We start from the raw sequence: 12,521 nt of genomic DNA, 5'->3' as shown, positions 1-12,521 counted from the left end.
AGCGTCCAGCTTTCAGCATCAAAGCCAATCACTGGAGACTTCCTTGGAGTTGCAGTTTGTTCCAGCTGCCATACAAAATAATACATAACTGACTGTTTACAGCGTAAAACCCTGCGCTACATAGCATAGAAACTCAGCCAGTATCTAGTCAGCAGACGTCAGCGTCTCCCTGCTTCTATTGGTACCGATCGCTGGACGACAGTCTGCCTAACTGTAATGGGTGTGTACAAAATAGACTCATGCCTCAAAATGCTTCATAATTTACCTAAGTACATTGGCTACAAGCTTGTCGCTACTGTAATTCGACTCGTCTGGCTAAGATGATACTGTTGACGACTGATAATTCTAGTGACTGTAATCAAAACTGAGAACAAACTCTTCCTTTTAATCGGTGCAGGCCTTTTTGTACCCCTCGGATAACAAAAGACCTCCCCCCTTTGAAGTGTGACATGAACGTTCGAATTAATTTGTACGCTCTGGAAAATTCATTTCTTGTTCATCTAGTAAGCAGTTCTTTGTGACCTATGGGCGTTGGCTACGTAACTATTTCCATGTCTCGGTGGTCGTCATATAATAGCCCTGAATCGACAACACACTTCTTATCTGCTGGATAACTACCTCGTACTGACTGAGTCGAACGGAATTCATGTGCGTTAATATTCTACATGACACATATGGCTATTTTCCTATATACGACGTCAATTTACCTACGAGCGTTGGAACTTTAATAGTGGTAGCTATTTATTTACACCTCGTACATAACAGATACGTGTTTCAAAGTTTTACTGACCTTCAATGTAGTCACCAGCATTGTGTATAACCCATTGCCAGCGGTGTCGAAGTCGTAGGATACTCTTAGCAGCGCCAGTTGTGTTGACAGTTCGAGTGGCGCCGTCTATTGCCCGACGAATTTGTAGCAGTTCTGAAGCGAATGCCGTGAAGTGTTTCCTTCAGTTTATAAATCGAGTTGAACTCACGGGGGCGTTAGTCAGGAGAGTGCAGTAGGTGGTATAGCAGTCAGCAGCCCCATCAGTCAAACAAATCAGCAACTGTACGTGCTTGAGCATCGTCCTGCAAAATGATGGTGAGGTCCTGCAGAACGTGTCATCACTTCTGTCTCTGTGCTGTTCATATTTGGAACACAACCTAGGGCGAGCTTAGAGGCAGAAGTGATGATACTTTCTCCTGGACCTGACCATGATTTCATTTCAGTTTCTTCAAATGTTTGTTTAGTTCTCAGAACTCATAGCACTTTGCATAATTCGAAGAAAACATTAACATCAACCAATATTCAGTACAGCTCAACATGCTTGCACCCATCTCTTTCTATCTTACCTGAGCAATACTTGTTTCCAGAGGCCAACCGACTACGCCCACACACAACTGCTACTGACTCACGAATCGACTACGCTCAGATTGTTTCCTAATTGTCACACACTCAAATCAGCCAGTGCCGCGATACGTAAAATCGCAGTGCAGAGATATGTGTGTACACTAAGGTGGCAAAAGTCATGGGATATCTCCTAATATCATGTCGGACTCTCCTTTGTTCGGCGTAATGCAGCAACTCGACTTGACATCGGCTCAACAAGCCGTTGGAAGTCCCGTGCTTAAATACTGAGCCACGCTACCTCTACAGGCGTCCATAATTGCGAAATTGTTGGCGGTGGAGGATTTTGTGCACGAACTGACCTCTCGATTATGCCCCATGGTGGGTGATCTGGGTCGCCAAATAATTCCCCCAAATTCTCCAGAATTTTCTTCAAACCAATCGTGAACAATTATGACCCAATGACATGGGGTATTGTCATTCCAGAATATTCCACCATTGTTGAGAACATGAAGTCCATCAATGGTTGCAAATGATCTCCAACTAGCCGAACATAACAATTTCCAATCAATAATCGTTTCAGTTGGACCCTTTCCGTTCCATGTAAACACAGTCCACACCACCAGCTTTTTCGACAATTTGGTTCTATGGCTTCGTGGGGTCTGCACCAAACTCGGACCGTGGCACCAGCTCTTACCAACTGCAATCGGGACAGAGCTGACAGGGCCACGGTTTTCCAGTTGCGGTCACGAGTACAGTAAAAGGCGCTGCAAACGATTTTGTGCTGTTAGTAAAGGCGCTCGCGTCAGTCGTCTGCTGCCATAACCCATTAACGCCATATGTCGAGCCGGCCGTTGTGGACGAGCGGTTCTAGGTGCTTCAGTCCGGAACCGCGCTGCTGCTACGGTCGCAGGTTCGAATCCTGCCACGGGCATGGATGTGTGATGTCCTTAGGTTAGTTCGTTTTAAGTAAGTCCCATAGTGCTCAGAGCCATTGGAACCATCTGAGCCATATGTCTCAACACTGTGGTAACGGTTACGTTCGTCGTACGTGGCATGGACTGCGGTTATTTCACGCAGTGTTGCTTGTCTGTTAGCACTGACGACTCTACGCAAACGCTGCTGTTCACGCTCGTTAATTGAAGCCCGTTGGCCTGCCTTACCAATTGTGAAATTTGGTATTCTCGCCACGCTCTTGACACTGTGTATCTCGGAATATTGAATTCCCTAAAAATTTCCGAAGTTGAATGTCCATTCCGCGTTCTAAGTCTGTTAATTCACGTCGTGTGGTCATAGTCAGGTCGGAAACATTTTCACGTGAATCACTTGAGTAGAAGTGACAGCTCCACCAGTACTAAAATGTAGACTCTCAAGGCCGGAAACGTCATGTCCATTATAATTATCCGGGCTGTTATGCCGTGGTCGGTTGATGAATTCTGTGTCAATTCCCAACGCGCGGAAACGGAATTTAGCGGCAGTCTGTAGCGAGGCAGTGCGTATGTTGGACCTTCCATCAAGCTACAGACCCCCGTGAAGATGTCCTCCGCAGACGGGGACGAAACGTAGGGAATTGACACAGAATTCATCAACCGACCACGCAATAACAGCCCGGATAATTATAATGGACATGAGCTCCACCAATGCACTGTCCTTTTATACCTTGTGTACGCGATACAACCGCAATCTGTATATGTGCATATCGCTAACCACCGACTTCTATCACCCAAGTGCACATTCAATCTTTACATCCAAGTATATGTTTACAGTATCGATATGATCGAAATTATTTTCAAAAAGATACAATTAGTTTTAAATTTTTATGAAAGCAACGACTGTAGGATAGAATGAGTGTTAGTGATGCATCAAGAAGGTAAATACTTTAGCATATGGTGTATCGTAATGTACGATACTTCGCTAAAAGCGAGGTACGCTGAACAGTTCCTGAGTTTAAGAGGTGCCCTTGTTGAGGAATAGATATGAAATAGCTGACGATGATGAGGATGATAATGCTTTTACTGCGCATTACAATTTTGCCAGACGTTTTCATTTACGTTTACGCCGACCTTTCCTTCCTCGCTGCCCCTTTTGCAGTTGTCGCGGCGTCCATTCGCAGCCGCATTCGCTTCCCCTGCAGGGCCTCGGGTCGCGGCCCCCGGGTATCGCGGAACGCACTTTAGCCGCGCCGGTAGGCGCGCACCGCCCGCCGCGGGGAGTCGTCGACATCGCCGCCGACGACGTAGCGGGGTTCGTCGGCCTCTGGCCCGCTCCCGCAGCGGCGCTATTGGTATTCGACCGAGCGCCAGGGATCTTTTATCCTTGTTATTAGAAAGAGAAAAGGAAAACTTGCCTACTAAGCCCCCCCGTGCCCGGCCCGCAGCGCCGCGCGCTCGCTCGGGCAGGCCCTGTCGTGGCGTCTCGCTTCTCTGCTCCTCCCCAGCCACCCCCATACTCTGTCGGATGAAAATAAAAAAAGCGGGAGGGGGGGACAAAAGAAAGGAGAGAAAGGAGGAGGAAAAAAATAGCGGACTCGCTCGGGAGCAGCAGCGGCATTTTGATGAACTGGGGGCGCCGCACACGGACTGCTGAACAGGGCGCAAGGCCGGGCATCGCTACACATGAGTGGCGCCCACCCTGCCCTGTGTATTGTGCGGCCGGCCGAAGACCTCGGCAGATAACGCCACGCTTAGTCGCAGTTGTGCGTGGAGAACGCGGCAAAGACAGACCGTTTATTTTTATTTTGCTTTCTTGTGGTGCTAACGAAGCCACAGAAGTGACAGGGAAGAAAGAACCGAGCATTTATGTACGTTCTTTGGTTGTACGTATACTACTGGCCATTAAAATTGCTACACCAAGAAGAAATGCAGATGATAAATGGGTATTCATTGGACAAATATATTATACTAGAGCTGGCATGTGATTACATTTTCACGCAATTTGGGTGCATAGATCCTGAGAAATCAGCACCCAGAACAACCACCTCTGGCCGTAATAACGGCCTTGATACGCCTGGGCATTGAGTCAAACAGCTTGGATGGCGTGTGTACAGGTACAGCTGCCCATGCAGCTTCAACACGATACCACAGTTCATCAAGAGTAGTGACTGGTGCATTGTGACGAGCCAGTTGCTCGGCCACCATTGACCAGTCGTTTTCAATTGGTGAGAGATCTGGAGAATGTGCTGGCCAGCGCAGCAGTCGAACATTTTCTGTATCCAGAAAGGCCCGTACAGGACCTGTAACATGCGGTCGTGCTTTATCCTGCTAAAATGTATGGTTTCTCAGGGATCGAATCTGAAATGTAACGTCCACTGTTCAGAGTGCCGTCAATGCGAACAAGAGGTCTCCGAGACGCGTATCCAATGGCATTCCATACCATCACGCCGGGTGATACGCCAGTATGGCGATAACGAATACACGCTTCCAATGTGCGTTCACCGCGATGTCGCCAAACACGGATGCGACCATCATGATGCTGTAAACAGAACCTGGTTTCATCCGAAAAAATGACATTTTGCCATTCGTGCACCCAGATTCGTCGTTGAGTACACCATCGCAGGCGCTCCTGTCTGTGATGCAGCGTCAAGGGTAACAGCAGCCATGGTCTCCGAGCTGATAGTCCATGCTGCTGCAAACATCGTCGAACTGTTCGTGCAGATTATTGTTGTCTTGAAAACGTCTCCATCTGTTGACTCAAGGATCGGGACGCAGCTGCACGATGCGTTACTTCTAGTGATACGAGGCCGTTGGGATCCAGCACGGCGTTTCGTATTGCCCTCCTGAACCCACCGATTCCATATTCTACTAACAGTCTTTGGATCTCGACCAACGAGAGCAGCAATGTCGCGGTACGATAAACCGCAATCGCGGTAGGCTACAATCCGACCTTTATCAAAGTCGGAAACGTGATGGTACGCATTTATCCTCCTTACACGAGGCATCACAACAACGTTTCATCAGGGAACGCCGGTCAACTGCTGTTTGTGTATGAGAAATCGGTTGCAAACTTTCCTCATGTCAGCACGTTGTAGGTATCGCCACCGTCGCCAGCCTTGTGTGAATGCTCTGAAACGCTAATCATTTGCATATCACAGCATCTTCTTCCTGTCGATTCAATTTCGCGTCTGCAACACGTCATCTTCGTGGTGTAGGAATTTTAATTTCTTCTTCTTCCGTGTCCGAATGTACGAATTATATCTTCCCTTCCCAGTAATTAGCAACGTAGATTGCTTTGTCATTGACTTTCATAATATCATTTTTAATGGGCAGTAGTGATGATGTATACACTGACGAGCCAAAACAATATGGCCACCCACTTAAAAGCGTATTGGTCCACTTCCGGAACGGAATTCAGCAGTGATTCCGCGTGCCGTAGATTCGACGAATACTTGATGTTTCCAGAGGTTCGTGCCACCAGATACCTACGCGACAGGTCACAAACTTCTCGTATTTTGCGGGTGGTTGGTTCGTGAGTGCGAAGCTGGCACCCGATAGCATCCCAGTTGGGTTTAATCGGATTCAGCCAAGTCGAATTTGATGGCCAAGACATTAATGGGAGATGACTTTCACGTTCTGAATCAATTGTAGCACGATTCTGGCCTTGTGGCTCGGACAATTATCCTGCTGGAAGGTGTCACCGCTGTTCAGGGAGACATCGAGCATAAAGCGTTACAGGTGGTCCCTAATAATATTCACGGCTGTCATGGTGCCTTCGATTGCTACCCCAGTCCCATGGACGCCCAGGTGAATGTCCCCCATAGCATAATACTGCTCCCACCGGCCTGCACCCGTGGCGCCCTGCATGGTTCAAATGGTTCAAATGGCTCTGAGCACTATGAGACTTAACTTCTGAGGTCATCAGTCCCCTAGAACTTAGAAGTACTTAAACCTAACTAACCTAAGGACATCACACACATCCATGCCCGAGGCAGGATTCGAACCTGCGATCGTAGCGGTCGCGCGGTTCCGGACTGTAGCGCCCAGAACCGCTCGGCCACTCCGGCCGGCGCGCCCCTGCATGTTTCGAGCTGTTTCGCCTGGATGACAGTGTATCTGGACACGACGATCGACCCGATTTAACAATAACCGGGATTCACCCGACCAGGTGACGTGATTCCATTGATCTGCTGACCAATCTCGATGATATCGTGCCCACTGTAATCATAATTGACGATATTGTTGGGTGAACATGGGAATACGTAAGGACCCTCTGCTGCGCACTACTATGTACAACACTGTGCGCATAATGATGTGCTCCAAAACACTTTGCCCGTAACAGCACTATACTCTGTCGTCGGATATACCACAGATCGCCACGTATCCTGCCTTAGACTGCGGGCAAGAGATCCCTATGTTCTGTTATTGTGTATGGATATCCAACTTATCGCCTATTTGTCGTTTCAGCATTCTTCAGCCACTTTCCATGGATGCTCACGAGAGAAGCCCGCGAACAGCTGACCAGCTTCGCTGTTTCCGAGAAGCTCTCTCCCAGGCACCGTGCCATAACAATCTCGTTTCTGTCAAACTCGCTTAATTCGGCAGATTGCCGCATTTGCGACACTTATCGTCTCTAAAATGATTCCCCATTCGGCTCTGCTCCGCTCATGTACTTCGCTTACCACGTCACGTGCCCTCAGCACCACCAGGCAGCATACAGCCTCGAGGTGGGCAGTTGTCATAATGTTATGGCTCATCACTGTATATGGAGACCGAAGCGGCAATTGAAAATTAGTTCCAAGTACGGGATTCGAAACTGGGTCTCCTGCTCATTAGGCAGATGCGCTAACCACTCCGCCACAGTGGTTTGCACAACTGCAACCGGACTACCTTAGCAAGCATCCCGTCTCAATCCAAACTCCCATTCACGCTTCAGCCACTTGGTATTCCCCCTAAACTTGAAACGCATTGCAGAGGATATCTAACTGTATTTAAATAGCACTCAGAAAATAGCGAAAAGGTGGATCCAGCCTGAAACACAAGCATAGGTACTTCAGGAGGAATACCAAGTGGGCTGAGGCGTGAATGTCGATTGAGGGAGGCGTGTTAGGGTAATACGTGCAGTTCAGGAAAGTCACTGTGCCAGGTTGGCGTAGTGGTTAGCCCATCTGGCTACTGAGCAGGAGACCTGGGTTTGAATACCAGTCTTACTACAAATTTTCATTCGTCGCTTCAGTCTCCGTATGTACGTTATAAATGTTTGAGACTAGAAGAGGTCTCTGGTACCAAATAGCGTCATTTTAAATTTTTAGCCTATCGTGAAACTTAAGTGATGGTGCTAGACCTGTTCTACATGTTGACCCTTCAATGCTACCGTTTTTCTCCTACAATGGATGACTTGACAGAGACCTAGGTTGTGGAAGCCTGCGTTTTGGTCTGGTCGTGAAACGATCCATCTCGCCAGTAATCTCGTCCTCGTTTTGGAAATGCGTGCCACGCGACTTCACGTGGCTTCAATAGTGTCATTACTGACGCCTAGCATCTGCTAAAGGTGTGCTCATCGTCGAGTCTATTCGAGAATTTACCATGTCAACGTTTGAGCTCGTCCACCTGTGTGTGCATCCTGACTTCAACACAGGGCATCTGATGACATTTCAGCGGCTTGTGGAAATTATGCATTTAAAACCATATTCGTATTTCTATGTACTTTTTAGGATTCCGTTCGTAAGTCGGTAAATACGGAACCATTGTAGGATCGCTTTGTTATACTCTTTCTGTTTGTCCGACAGACTGTTAAGAACCCTTTTCCCAGGAAGAGGTTGACGTATTAAGTTCAGAATTATGCCACAAAAGTCTACGGTCCCCTGACGGTATACAAAATTTAAACTTCTAAGTGAATACAGTCTAAAGATACGGCAATATGTGTCGCATGTATTAGATACTCGCAAACTCACTCATCAGAACACATATGGTACTTCACGTTGAGTTAGAATCATGAAATTTGGAAAGAAGCCGGGTTTGGGAATACAAGTAAAGGAAACACCCCAAAATTATAATTTATAATTATGTCACAAGGAAAAAAAATGTCATTTTTTATCTGTCCCTTTTGCTGAGGAACGAGTGAACGCTTAACATCAAATTCATGTCACATACTAAAGTCTACGGTCCCATGACGGTGTAAAAAAATTTAGCATCTAAGTCAAATTACATGATGTGGCTATTTATCTCACGTATTTTGATACTCGCAATCATTAAAACCCATAAGGTACTTCCCGTTGACCTAGAATCACGAAATTTGGCAGGAAGCAAGCATTCACAGTACAAGTAACGGACACCCGAAAATTATTAAACTGTAAACCACATAAAAATATATGTTTTCCATTAGAAATTACTTTGTGTTCATCATCCGCCAAAAGCATAATACAAAAGTTATGTTCTGTTAGGCAGAGATGAAAAGGTTAGCACCAGGTACAAAAAACTGGAGGAAAGCGTATAACATGTCGAAAGACTGAATATTCAAAGAAGTCGGTTCGCTTTATTGGAGATGAAATAATTGGAAATTTGTAGTAAGATCTTATGGGACCAAACTGCTGAGGTCATCGGTCCCTAAGCTGACACACTACTTAATCTAACTTAAAGTAACTTACGCTAAGGACGACATACAGCCGGCCGGGATGGCCGAGCGGTTCTAGGCTCTACAGTCTGGAACCGCGCGACCGCTACGGTCTCAGGTTCGAATCCTGCTTCGGGCATGGATGTTTGTGATGTCCTTAGGTTAGTTAGGTTTAAGTAGTTCTAAGTTCTAGGGGACTGATGACCTCAGAATTTAAGTCCCATAGTGCTCAGAGCCATTTGAACCATTTTTTGAACGACATACACCTATGCCCGAGGGAGGACTTAAACCTCCGACGGGGGCAACCGCGCGGATCGTGACAAGGCGCCTCAGACAGCGTGGCATTGGAGATGACATATGGTCGTTGTGGCGTTCACAATAGAGACTTAAACACAAGAAAAGCGTGAAGATTGGATCACAAAGTGGGTAAGTATTCCATGAAGTTACGGGTTTGAGCTGGAAAATGTCGACGTCTTGCTACGATATTTCGAGTGACCACAAAGCAGCAATCTTCAGCTGAGTTCTACAATCTTTTTATGTTTGTAAAACTCGCTTGAAAATGTCTGCTTGATTGTCATCCAAAACATCGTGAGGCAGAAGACGATATCAGCCTGTTGTAATCCCGAAGTACCTGCGAGTACTAATTACGCTGGGAAAACTTCAAGGTTCACACTGAAGAAATACTAATCGTTGAAGTTGTTGGTATGAAGTAAGTAAACGCACGATTACAGACAAGAACATATGGTTATTCGTTCCTTTCTCTCTCTTTGTTTTACTACCTTACGTCTTGCTTATGAATAGTTCGTAATACTTTTTATTTAATTTGTCTCATATGAATTCAAGTTGTGTATCGTGTCGTCTCTCACTTCGGACTTGAAATACCATACCAATAAAATACCTATTTGGTCCTCTGTTAACCCTTAACGTACCAAATCTAAGTCGTCAGCGCTGTTTACCAAGGTGGTGTCTTCCTCCAGCATCCGAAAAATATCATCTTGCCCGCCGCTTTTGAAAATTTACGGCATTCACGTTATGGAAAATAACAAAAAAATACGTCCATCAAAAGTGTATCGTAAACATACCAAGCGGGATCCTTCCAGGGTCCCAAATGGGTTTTTCTTTTTTAAACTGACGCATCATAAGTCTAATTATGTAATATATATCTTATACAGATGCAGAACCCATATAAAAATCAAGAATAAATTGATTCTTACAATTGTAGCAGTATCACCAAAAATCAGTCTCTCGGCTCGCTGAGATACAATGCTTGGTATGTTAAGGGTTAATATCTTTCTGGGAATACAAAATCATTTTGTATTAATAACACAAAGAAGACAGTGAGTAATTTTTCAGATTACCTTAGTGCTGTTATTTTCCTGGATTCATAACATTATTCCGAGTATGCACTTGGAGTTAAGTTGATTTTTTTCTCTTATAGTGATGTTAATTACTCTACAACTTCCGTATACATACATATAATCACAGATATCTGATAATTGCGGAGCAGTAAACAAGAAACGTCTTATTACTTTCAGTGAGAAACTAGAACTAATTTATAAACGTAGGCCTCCGCAGCCATTGTCACAGTCAGTATAATTTTTCTCTGTTTGTGATCGCATTACCAAAACAATGGCAACAAAGAATGAAGGCAATAGAGGAGAGGAGAAGGAAGCACAAAACATCGCTCTGCTACCATTTGTTCAAGGTGTCACTGAACGGATGGGCAACATTCTCCACCGAGCAGGCGTCAAGCCGATTTTCCGAAGCAGTACAGAATGAAAATGGTTCTTCGCACATCGAAAAATGCAGTTGACAAGCTACATGCTGCTGGAGTTTACGAAATCAGGTGCGAAAGTGTGTTAGTGTATGTAGGCGATGCGGGGCGATCCATCAGCACCCGGATATCTGAACACGAAAAATATATCCGACTAAGATAACATACCTAGTGAGCGGTGGCAGAACACCAGGATGAGAGCGGCAAACAGACTGATTTTGGTGAAGCTCGTGTACTGGCGAAACAGCCTGTTATTTTCAGGAGGAAGATTAGAGGGGCAATAAAAATAGCCGAGCGACCCGCCAACGTGAACGTGGAAGACGAGTACCGACTTACGACGTCTTGTCTGCTATAGATAAGAGCGTTGCGGAACGACAACTCACGTGAAGCAATACACATAGGCGCGCAGGAGACCACAGCGGCCGCAAGTACCGGGTGATCAAAAAGTCAGTATAAACTTGAAAACTGAATAAATCACGGAATAATGTAGACAGAGAGGTACAAATTGACACACATGCTTGGAATGACATGGGGTTTTATTAGAACCAAAAAAATACAAAAGTACAAAAAATTTCCGACAGATGGCACTTCATCTGATCATAATAGCAATAATTAGCATTACAAAGTAAGACAAAGCAAAGATGATGTTCTGTACAGGAAATGCTCAATATGTCCACTATCATTCCTCAACAATAGCTGTAGTCGAGGAATAATGTTGTGAACAGCAATGTAAAGCATGTCCGGAGTTATGGTGAGGCATTGGCGTCGGATGTTGTCTTTCAGCATCCCTAGAGATGTCGGTCTGTCACGATACACTTGCGACTTCAGGTAACCCCAAAGCCAATAATCGCACGGACTGAGGTCTAGGGACCTGGGAGGCCAAACATGACGGAAATGGCGGCTGAGCACACGATCATCACCAAACGACGCGTATCTGTCGGAAATTTTGTAAACTTTGTTGTTTTTTTTGTTCTGATAAAACCCCATGTCATTCCAAGCATGTGTGTCATTTTTACCTCACTATCTACATTATTCCGTGGTTTATTAAGTTTTCAAATTTATACTGACTTTTTGATCACCCGGTACGTAGAGTACTGGCGCACCTCAGCCGGCGCTAGAAAGCAGGAAAACAGCGCCACGTTACAACTGTCGCCTGGTTCCCATTCGCCGAATTCCATCAGTCACATGCAGTAATGCAAACACTAGTCAAAATGTCGGGTTTCCAACAATGAAAAGAAATAATACAAACACCAATAAAGAACTTCCAACATCCCTCCCCTTCGTCCTCAACAGCTTATCAGAATTAGACAACAGCCACGTCTGCAGGTATACAAGAAACAAAGTTTTCTCATTCAGCAGTAAGCAAAAAGAAACTGAAGAAATGGCTTGCAACAGTAACCGAACCGTCGGTAGTTTTACATATTGATTGTAGAACTGTCTTCTTTGGCACAGTCTCCGTCTTCGGAAAGAGGGTGGCAAAAGAACATGCAGAGACTAATGTGAACCTTTGCCCTGCTTTATCGTTGGTAAGAAAATTTTATGTAATATTTAGATGTGGATATGAGAAATTGCTTCTTTATAAGCAGAAAAAACAGAGATACTACATTGCTTTTATCGACTACTGTGCCAACTTTGTTCCAGTGATTACAAAACTCGTTCATGTAAGGAGCTTTATCTCAGGCGTTAGTCGTTTCATAAACAGCAGCAGCAGCAGCCGCCATTAAAGGACCTGCTCTTGTCAGGCCCGCCGTGGTAAAAACGACGCCCGGGAGCTTGGCGCAGCCGGCAAGTGGTGGCTTTGAGACTGGGAGGGGGCGTGGCAGTCCTCGACGGCAGCAACAGCAACAGCAACAGCAGCAGCAGCAGCAGCAG

This window comes from Schistocerca cancellata, chromosome 5 (genome assembly GCF_023864275.1).
Source record: "Schistocerca cancellata isolate TAMUIC-IGC-003103 chromosome 5, iqSchCanc2.1, whole genome shotgun sequence".
Lineage (NCBI taxonomy): Eukaryota > Metazoa > Arthropoda > Insecta > Orthoptera > Acrididae > Schistocerca > Schistocerca cancellata.
This window is presented reverse-complemented; position numbering follows the sequence as displayed.